General features: G+C 42.2%; 1 pseudogene; it reads left to right on the top strand.

Moving 5' to 3' along the window:
* Positions 1-9,064, top strand: part of LOC102819110 — a 39,351-nt pseudogene that overhangs the window by 11,592 nt on the left and 18,695 nt on the right.

The following is a 9,064-nucleotide window of genomic DNA, read 5'->3' as shown; positions in this document are numbered from 1 at the left end:
GTACAGGGTCGCTGTGAGTCAGAACTGACTCCACGGCACATAACAACAACAACAACAACAATAAAGGGTTTAAGGAGCTCTGGTAGCGTAGTGGTTAAGAATCGGGCTGCTAACCACAAGGTCAGCAGTTCGAAACTACCAGCTGTTCCATGGGAGAAAGATGAGGCTTTCTGCTCCCATAACGATTTACAGCCTCGGAAACCCTGTACAGGGTTGCTATGAGTTGGAACTGACTCCATGGCACATAACAACAACAACAACAACAATAATAAAGGGTTTATAAGGAGTGGCTCATGGGTTTGAGCTACCAACCTTGTGATTGGTAGTGGTGGTGGTGTGCTGTGGAGTCGGTTCTGAGTCATAGCAACGCTATATAGGATTTTTAAAGCTGTAAATCTTTACAGGAGCAGAAAGCCTCATCTTTCTCCTGTGTGGAATGTTTGGTAGTTTCAAAGTGCTGACCTTGAGGTTAGCAGCCCGACTTATAATCACTACACTACCAGAGTTCCTTTACGATTAGTAGTCCTGTGTTTATCATATTTATCTAGAATAATTGTTGAGTTCTGGTGTGGTTAAGCACTGGACTGCTAATTGCAAGGTCAGTGGTTCAAACCCACAAGTTGCTCCTTGAAAGCCCTGTACAGTCACGATGAGATGAAACAATGATACAGTTGTAGGAGCCCTGGTGGCATGATGTGTTAGCATTGGACTGCTAACTGAAAGGTTGACAGTTTGAACCCACCAGCAGCTCCATGGGAGAGAGATGAGGTAGTGTATGTCTGCAGAGATTTACAGCTTCAGAAATCCTGCGGAGCAGTTCTACTCTACCCTATGTTGTTGTTAGGTGCCATCAAGTCGGTACTGACTCATAATGACCCTATGGAACATTGCCCAATCCTGGGCCAACCTCACAATTGTCGCCACGCTTGAGCCCACTGATGCTGACATATTGCCAATCCATCTTTTTTTTTTTTTTTTTTTTTAATGTTTTATTGTGAATTATGTGATAGTTTACATGGGAGAACATCAGTCTTACATTCATTCTATCGTATATCGTCTCATTGCCATGGTTACAATCCCCTCCATGCAATCCTTCCCCCGTACCCCCCAGGTCTTCAGCACACAGTCGCTCTCCCTCTCTGGATCTAAAGCAATCCACCTTTTTTATCTGACCCTCTACCGTACCAAACATGATATCCTTCTCCAGTGACTGGTCCCTCCTGATATGTCCAAAAGTTTGAGACGAAGTTTGGCCATTCTGGCCTCCAAGGAGCACACTTTGGCTGTACTTCTTCCAACACAGATCTATTGTTTTTTTGGGCAGTTCTTGGCACTTTCAATATTCACCTTCAACACCATAACTCAAAAGCATCAATTCTTCTACGGTCTTCCTTATTCACGGTCCAGCTTTCGCGTGCATATGAGGTTATTGAAAATACCATGGCTTGGGACAAGTGCACCTTAGTCCTTAGTCTTTGCTCTTCAACGCTTTCAAAAGGTCTTGAGCAGCAGATTTGCCTAATGCAATACATGGTTTGATTTTTTGACTGTTGCTTCCATGAGTGTTGATAGTTGATCCAAGAAGGATGAGATGCAATCCATACCAAATGCTGTGCTCTTTGGTCCTCTATCCTATAGGGATGCTATAAATTGGAAAAATCTTGGGTGACTTAATCTGATTGCTGTAAGAGTACTATGAACCAATTCACGTACAGTGCTTAACATGATGACCAGCTCTGGAGCAAAGAAGAGTGAAGTAAACCAAAGATATATGGAGACAGTTGGTCCAAAGTACTAATGAACCATGCAAACCCAAATCTCCATGACTCTGAAACCAGAAGAACTAGTTGGTGCTACCACCAGCTACCACTGCTGATCACTCTGAAAGGGATCACAAGAAGAGTTTCTGGAGAGAGTAGGAGATAAATGTAGAACAAAATTCAAAATAATAAAAAAGCCCAGGCCCACCCTCACAGGCACGGGGGGAACCCCTTAGACTATGACCCTTAGCTTCAGACCTGGCACTGAACTCACTTCCTTGACTCAACTTTCAGCCAAACAATAGACACACCTATAAGGTAAACGGGACTTCTGGTGTGGCACTGTGGATCAGCACTGGACTGTGAAACACAAGGTCAGCAGTTCAAACCCACCAGCTGATCCTTGAAAACCCTATGTAGGCCCACTATGAGTCAGAACTTAACAACAACACATAAGGTAAACAGTAACACCAGAGAGGTACTTACTTCTTAGAACACTCAACAATAGGAGACCAAAAGGTCAGCATCTGCCCAGGGGTAAAGTTCAGAAGGCAGGAAGAGATATGAATGAAGGAGGAAGGAAAATGGTAAACACAGGGAGGGAGTAGGAAGAGTGGTGTTCCATTGTGGGAACTGCAGTTAATGCCACAAAACAAAACGTATTTGAGTTGTTGAATGGAAAGTCACATTTACTCTGTAAAATTTCACCCAAATCTCAGTTTAAAACAAAGGATGACCAGTACAACATATATGCTCAACACATTTTAACGGACGCTGACTGAGTTGAGCCCTGGCACTGGGAGAGCCTTTGAATATCTGTTGAAGGAGTTTGAGGCTGACTCCTGAGAGCAGTTCCAGAGATCAGATTTCCTTTGCATGAAAGAGGGGCCAGGACCTCAGTGGTGGGGAGTTCTTTAACTTTTGGGGGACTTCAGGTGCAATGTGTTCTTTCCTTCTTATCAATCTCCTTTCCTCTTTCCAGACTGAACTTCGGTGCACCAAGTTGGACTTGGAGCAGAAACTCAAGTTGAATGAAGATGCCATTGCCAGGCTCCAAGGAAACCATAAATCTGTTTTGGTAAGGCTGGTTTGGATGCCCAGCTGGCTGCTGCTTCAGGCTCCGTCAGGCCTATGGGAGGGAGGCATGCTGGGGTTGTGGGCCTAGTCTACATGTGGATTAGGCTCCTTGGGGTTTCTAGTAAATGGGAATTGTAGGTAAAGACTTCTACAGCCTGGAATAACCTCACCTTGCTGTTGAGATTCGTTACGAAAATAGTTTACGTTTCAGAGCTGGCAAGTAATTTATTTAAAAAAAATGTATAGTTGTGCGAAGCGTTCTTTTTTTACATTTACATCTACGTTCTTGACAAGGAGAAAGTGATGTGCATACCGTGCGTGCTTGCGTGCGCGCGTGAAGAGGATAATGTTTAGCGAAGGCTTCAGGAATTATCCTCCTGTTGTCTTCCACCATGGAGGATACTCTGCATAGGAGTTTCACCAGTACTGTGCCATAGCAGTGGAGAAACAGGAGTTGAGAACTGCTGCATTCATGGATGATCCAGAATCAGGCCAATGGTGAACCTGGTCCCTTAGCTTCAGTCATTGTGGTCAATGGCCACTTTCCATATACATTCTAAATAGACCCAAGCAGATGCCTGTCATTAGTGGTGAGTCAATGACTGTCACTCATGAGAATGCAAACAGCAGCAGCATCTTTGTCCACCAAGTATGATTCCTTCCACCCTTCCATCTGTTCATCTCTCCATCTGACCATTAGTCTGTCCGTTGCTCATCCATCCACCCATATTACATAGATTCTTTTAAACTTAATTTTCTTCTTCTGAGTGTTTACTAATAACTAGCTACTGAAAAATGAACATCCCTTTCTTTCCCACAAGACCCCTCGGTGGTGCATCAGTGTTGTACAGGAAAGACCTGGCAGCTATGAAAACCCTACAGAGCAGTTCTAATATGTAACACATGGAGTCACTGCATTAGAATTGATTTAACAACAAGATTTTCTTTTTCTTTTTAACTTTTCCTTCCCATGTAACTTTATGAAATCAATCCCATTTCTATAGAGTCTATTCTTCCTCATATCAACCCTATAGACTAGAGTAGGACTGCCCTGTAGGGTTTCCGAGGCTGTAAATCATTATGGAAGCCGACTGCCATATTGTTCTCCCTCCGCGTCACTGGGCTGCCAGGGGTTTGGGTAACGTTATGAAAGAAAGAAAGCTAACTGCTCTTTTCAAGCCTTAGAACTCCTTAAAAATTGTTGGTTGTCTAACACAGGACATCCTGCTTTTTCCAGCTCTTTAATTTTCTGAAAATTAAAAATTCTTGTTCAAACTCACCCCACGCATCTGTCAGTTTGTCGTACTGTGGTGGCTTGCATGTTGCTATGATGCTGGAAGCAACATCACTGGTGTCTCAAATACAAGTTACCCATGATGGACGGTGGAGCTCCCAGACTAAGAACAGACTAGGAAGAAGCAATGGGCAGTCTACTTCTGAGGGATTGTTGTTGTTGTTATTGTTAAGTGCTGTGGAGTCGGTTCTGACTCAAAGCGACCCTGCACAGGGTTTCCGAGGCTGTAAATCTTTATGGGAGCAGAACGCCTCATCTTTCTCCCGCAGAACCGCTGGTAGTTTCGAACTGCTGACCTTGTGGTTCACAGCCCGATTCTTAACCACTACGCTACCAGAGCTGAGAAAACCTTATGAACATTAGCAAAACACTAATATAGTGCTGTGAGATGAGCCCCTCAGGTTGGAAGTCACTCAAATTATAACTGAGGAAGAGGTGCCTCCTCAGAGTAGAGTTGATATTGATGACGTGGATGGAACAAAGTTTTCAAGATCTTCATTTGCTGTTGGGGATTACACAAAATGCAGAGAAACAGCTGCGAACATTCCTTAGTAATTGGAGTGTGGGAAGTCATAAAAAACGAAATGGAAAACATAAAAATCAATAGTATGATGAAATGGACAGATATTGGCCATTTTGAATTGGACAATCATATGGTTTACTATGCCAGGAGTGACCAACTGAATAGGAGTTACAATACATTCATCATCAAAATGAGCATTTAAACATCTGTCTTGAAGTACAGTGCTGTCTGTGATAGGATAATATTCATATGCCTACAAGGAAGTCCTGTGTAGCCGTAGGATAAGCACTGGACTGCTAATCGTGAGGTTGGCAGTTCAAACTCACCAGCTGCTCCTCAGAAACCTTATACAGAGTTGCTTTGAGTCAAAACTTGAGGGCACTTAACAACAAGGAAGACCAGTTAAAACAACTATTATTCACATTTACACACTAATCCCTAAAGCCAAGGAGTCCTGGTAACATAGTGGTTACGAATTGGGCTGCTAATTTCACAGTCAGCAGTTCAAAACTACCAGCTGTTCCATAGGAGAAATATGAGGCTCTCTGTTCCCGTAAAGGTTTACCACCTCGGAAATCCTGTACAGGGTCACTATGAGTCAGAACTGACTTCACGGCACACAACAACAACAACAATCCCTAAAGCCACAGATGAAGAAATTGAAGAATTCTACCAACTTCTTCAGTCTGCAATCTATCAAACATGCAATCACGATGCATTGATGATTAGTGGTGAATGGAATGCAAAAGTTGGAAACACAGAGGAGGGACTGGTAGTTGGAAAATGTGATCTTGGTGATAGAAATGATGCTGGAGATCGATTGCATGATAGAATTTTGTAAGTAATGTGCTGAATTGTAATGTCAGCTTGAACCACAAGGTCGGTGGTTCAAGCTTACTAGCTACTCCTTGGAAATCCTATACAGGGTTGCTATGGGTTGTAATGGACTCGGCAGCACATAACAACAACAACAACAAACAACTTATTTATTGTAAATACCTTTTACAACAACATAAAAGGTGACTATATACATGGTCCTTACCAGATGGGATATACATACAAATTGACTACATCTGTGGGAAGAGCTGATGGAGAAGCTCAATATCATCAACCAACACAAGGTCAAAGGCTAACTGTGGAGCAGACCATCAATTGTTCCTATGCAAATTCAGGCTGGAGCTGAATAAAATGAAGACAAGCTTATAAGAGTCAAAATATGATCATCTTAAGAACAGATTCGACATATTGAACACTAATGACCAAAGACCAGAGGAATTGTGGGATAACATCAAGAACATCATACATGAAGGAAGCAAAAAATCATTAAAAAGACAAGAAAGAAAGAAATGATCTCAGTGGTTTTCAGAAGAAACTCTGAAACTTGTGTTCTCAAATGTAATAGTAGGTAAAGTGAGTTGAAGCCATGAGAAAATTAAAAAGACTGTACAGAAAAATTAAAAGAAGACAAAGTCAAGTATTATAATGAAATGTGCAAAGACTTGGAGTTAGAAAACCTAAAGGGAAGAATACACTCAGCATTTCTCAAGCTGAAAGAACTGGAAAAAAAAAAAAATTAAAAAATGAAGGATTCTATGGGCAAAGGAGTCCTGATGTGGTGCTGTAGGATAAGGGCTGGACTGCTAAGTTCGACAGTTCAAACCCACCAGCTGCTCCTTGGAAACCCTATACAGGGTTTCTATGAGTTAGAACCGACACCACTGTACTTAACAACATCAGCCATGGGCAAAATATTGAACAATGCATGAGGTATCAAAAGAAGATGGACGGAGGTCCCTAGGACCATCAAGGGAGAAGAGCAGAGATTGGGACCCTACCCAGAGAAGCAGTGATGCCTGAAATGGAGCCAGAGATGATGACGTGGAGCGATGGAGCAGCTGGAGACTTTAGACCCAGAGAGGGAGAGCAACTGTGTGCCGAAGACCTGGGGGGCACGGGGGAAGGATTGCATGGAGGGGATTGTAACCATGTCAATGAGACGATATACGATAGAATGAATGTAAAACTAATGCTCTCCCATGTAAACTGTCACATAATTCACAATCAATCATTTAAGAAAGAAAAAAAAAGATGGAAAGAATCACTATACCATAAAGAATGAGTTGATGTTTAACCATTTTGAGAGGTAGCATATAATTCGGAACTGAGGGTCTGAAGAAGTTCAAGCTGCACTGAAGGCATTTGTGGAAAACAAGTTTCTAGGAATTGATGGAATGTCAATTGAGATATTTCAACAAACTGATGCAGTGCTGGAAGCACTCACTAGTCTGTGCCAAGAAATTTGGAAGACAGCTCTCTGGGATCCATACATGTGTCCATTCCAAAGGAAGGTGACCCCTGCCCCCGACCCAAAAGAAAGGTGACCCAACAGAATGCATTAATTATTGAACAATATCATTAATATTGCAAACAAGGAAAATTTTTCTGAAGAGAATTAAAAAATGATTATAGTATCACATTGACAGGGAGCTGCCAGAAATTCTAGTCAGGTTCAAAAGAGGATGTGGAACTAGGGACATCTTTGTTGATGTCAGATGGATTTTGGCTGAAACTAGAGAATACCAGGAAGATGCTTCCTTGTGTTTTCTTGACTATGCAAAGGTTTTCAACTGTATGGGTCATAACAAACTATGGATAACATTATGAAGAATGTTCCAGAACACTTAAATGTGCTCATGGGGACACTGCACATAGACTAGGAGGCAGTTACTTGAACAGAACAAAGGGATACTGAATGTTTTAAAATCAGGGAAGATGTGCACCAGGATTGTTTTCTTTCATCATACTTAATCAATCTGTATGATGAGCAAATAATCCAAGAAGATGGGCTATATGAAGAACATGGCATCAGGATTGGAGGAAGGCTCATTAACAACCTGTGATATGCAGATGACACAACCTTCCTTTCTGGTAGTTAAGAGGGCTTGAAGCACTTACTGATGAAGATCAAAAGAATGCAACCCCTAGTGTGGATTACAACTCAATGTAATGAAAACAAAAATTCTCACAACTGGACCAATAAATTAAAGATTGAAGTTGTCAACTATTTCATTTTACTTGGTCCACAATCAATGTTCATGGAAGCAGCAGTCAAGAAATCAAGCAACATATTGCATTGGGCAAATCAGCTGCAAAAGAACTCTTGAAAGTATTAAAGAGCAAAGATGTCACTTTGATGACTAAGGTATACCTGCCCCAAGCCATAGTATAAGTGTATAAGCCATAGTGAAAGATGCAGAATGAATAAGGAAGACCCAAAGAATTGATGAGTTGAATTATGTTGTTGGCCAAGAACATTGAAAGTACCACAGACTGCTAGAAGAACTAACAAATATGGAAGAAGTACAGACAGAATGTTCCTTAGACGTGACTGTGAGTCTTTGTCTTACATATTTTGGATATGTCATCAGGAGGGACCAGTCCCTGGAAAAGGATCATGCTTGGTATAGAGTCATCAAGAAGAGAAAGTCCCCCAACACAGCAGCTGCAACAAATGGGCCACACCAGCATAAAAACAATTGTGAGGATGGTATAAGACTGAGCAGTGTTTTGTTCTGTTGTGATATGAGTCAGAGATGACTTGATGGCACCTAAAAACAACACTCAAACTCATAACTGCAAAGTGACTATTGCAGTTCCCACTGTGCACAAGGGGACTAAAGACAAACAGAGCTGGTATATTTATATGAGTTCTCCCAGCTGCATGGTGGAGTGAGACAACATGTTTGGTTTCCCCCTCCCTGACCTAAGGACACTTAATACATGGACAGGTATGTGTTCCATCCTTAACCTTTTTAGACCATTAACTTTAGGCCTCTTTGATTTGTTGGTGGCCTCTCTCCTCGGTAGTATTTTTGAAGTGTTCTTTAGGTCATAAATGATATCCTTTATACATTCCACTTGGCATGTAAGATAGTTGTTGTTAAGTGCCATCGAATACGTTCCAACTCATAGTGACCGGGTATAGGGTTTCCTAGAAACCTAGCTGGTGAGCTTGAACCACTGACCTTGGTTTCAAACCAACTTTGCAGTCTAGTGTGTTAACCAACAGTGCCACACCAGGACTCCTAGCATCTCCTGAATGTTGTTGTTTGGTGCCATCAAGTTGGTTCCGACTCAGAACGACCTTGTATAGGGTTTCCAAGGAGGAGATTGTGGGTTTGTACAGCTGACCTTGTGGTTCAAACCGACCTTGCAGTCCAGTGCTTTAGCCCACAGCACCACACCAGGACTCCAACCTTATGTATGAAATGCTGTCTGGTCCTGCATCTTCCTCACAATCACCAATCCATCTCACCAAGGATCTCCCTCACCCTGCTGGCCTTCCATTTCAGCAAACATAATGTGCTCTTCCAGTGATGGAACCCGGGCCTGGTGGCAGAGACAGTTATG

This window comes from Chrysochloris asiatica, unplaced genomic scaffold (genome assembly GCF_000296735.1).
Source record: "Chrysochloris asiatica unplaced genomic scaffold, ChrAsi1.0 scaffold00346, whole genome shotgun sequence".
NCBI lineage: Eukaryota > Metazoa > Chordata > Mammalia > Afrosoricida > Chrysochloridae > Chrysochloris > Chrysochloris asiatica.
Note: the sequence above shows the minus strand (reverse complement) of the source record. Positions and strands in the feature narration are given on the sequence as shown.